Genomic DNA, 2,234 nt, shown 5'->3' with positions numbered 1-2,234 from the left:
GTCTCAAAACAAGATCAAAAAGACTTTTAGGCTGATATAAGATTTTAAAACTTGGTTAGTTGGACCGGGAGGAGGCCCCGAGGAAGACCCAGGACACGCTGGAGGGACTATGTCTCTCGGCTGGCCTGGGAACGCCTTGGAGTTCCCCCGGAGGAGCTGGAAGAAGTGGCTGGGGAAAGGGAGGTCTGGGCCTCCCTTCTGAAGCTGCTGCCCCCGCGACCCGACCCCGGATAGGCGGAAGAAAATGGATGGATGGATGGATGGATGGATTTAGATGATTTAACTGGCAACAGGTTAACTAAAATAATTATTATTCAGAGAACACACAGTTGTTAACGTTCTCATCTAAAAGCAGCTGACACCTGGAGGTGGACTGATGTAACACCTGCACACCAGAGAGCTTTGGGACAAAACCAAAATAAAACTGAACTATAATTCATGACAAGAGCAGATATCCTGATAAATGAAGACGAGATGATGCTTATATGAGAGAAACTTGTAGTGTACTTTCATTCCACTCATCGTTTTGTCCTTTGAAAATATCTGGTCATGATTAAGACAACACCAATTAAAACCATGAGCCTGAGAGAGGATACACTGGTCATAAAATTTGAATATTGTGAAAAAGTTTTGTTTCAGTTATTCCATTAAAAAAGTGAAACTTGTATTTTAAATTCATTCATTACACACAGACTGATATGTTTCAAATGTTATTTATTTTAATTTTAATGATTATATCTGACAACTAATGAAAACTCCAAATTCAGTGTCTCAGAAGGTTTAATTTTGAAACAACTGGTGCCGCACTCTAATCAGCTAATTAACTCAAAACACCTGCAAAGGCCTTTAAATGGTCTCAGTCTAGTTCTGCAGGCTACACAATCATGGAGAAGACTGCTGACTGGACAGTTGTCCAAAAGACAAAAAAAAAAAAGAACATTTGAAATATATCAGTCTGTGTGTAATTAATGAATGAATGAATATAATATACAAGTTTCACTTTTTGAATTTTGAATATTTTACTGAAATAAATAAACTTTTTCGTGATATTCTAATTTTATGAACAGCACCTGTACTCTTTGAATTGTTCCAAACTAAGCTGTTTAAAAATAAATATTTCATTGTCTTTTGAAAATACAAGACAAGCAGTCAGGAAAAACAGGATGTGTTGGTTCAGCTAAATTACAAAAAGATGTTCACCTTTTGATCCTTTTTTCCACAACTTTATCCTAACATGAAACTATTCTTGGACATAAATGTTGTTTAAGGTCAGCCATGTCTAAACATATGTCACAGTAAAACCGACTCTGAAAGCTTTATTCAGGTGGTATAATGTTGTGTTTTATCTAACATGATTTATGAAATATTGAAGGTGGGGTTGGGACTTGGGTTTGTGGGAGGCTGGTGCCTGGCTGGTCACCTGAAGAGGGATGGGGGACACCTGGACAGGTCTCCAATCAATCACAGGGATAAATGACAAACAACCATTCACTCCGACTCACACCTGCAGTCTATTTAGAGTTACCATTGAACCTAACCCATTTGTACTTGGTCTGTGGGAGGAAACAGGAGTACCCAGAGAAAACTAACATGTACAGATTAAAATCAGTTAGGTTGTATTCCTAAGGTTCCTTTAAAAGTGTGAAATTTGTTTATATATATATTAGGTACACCTGTCCAACTGCTCATTAATGCAAATGTCGAATCAGCCAATCGCATGCATGCATATCTTGCAGATGATGCATAGGGCTCATACAAAAATTTTACCTTTAAACATCAATTATATTTTGTTGAGAGAAAGTTTGTATAATCTTAAAGGACTTGAGATGTTTATAAAACCTAAAATCCAAATAAATTTGAAGGAAAGATGCACTTTAGTTCAAGAAATGAGATTGTGGAATAATCTAGAAAGTGATAAGAAAAATGTTGGTTCAATATGTTTGTTTAATAGAATGATAAAAATAAGTTTGTTAAAGAAATATGAAATTGTATAATGTATACCAAAAGTTGTTGTTTGAAAAGGAATTCAAGTTTTTATTTTGTTTTGTTTCTTGATTATTATTGCTTGAAATTAAGTTTGGGGGAAAAAGGCAGATATAAGATTTTTTTTCTTCTGCCTCTTTTCATTTCAAGTGTGATTTTTTTGTGTGTATGGATCTTTGATAGAACAAAGTTGAGGTGGTGGTTATTTTCATCATTCAAAATACTTGGCAGTGAGAGCTTGGGTCAACTTC

The sequence above is a fragment of the Austrofundulus limnaeus genome, unplaced genomic scaffold, assembly GCF_001266775.1.
Source record: "Austrofundulus limnaeus strain Quisiro unplaced genomic scaffold, Austrofundulus_limnaeus-1.0 Scaffold74, whole genome shotgun sequence".
Classification (NCBI taxonomy): Eukaryota; Metazoa; Chordata; class Actinopteri; order Cyprinodontiformes; family Rivulidae; genus Austrofundulus; species Austrofundulus limnaeus.
The sequence above is the reverse complement of the archived record's forward strand: the minus strand, read 5'-3'. Positions refer to the sequence as shown.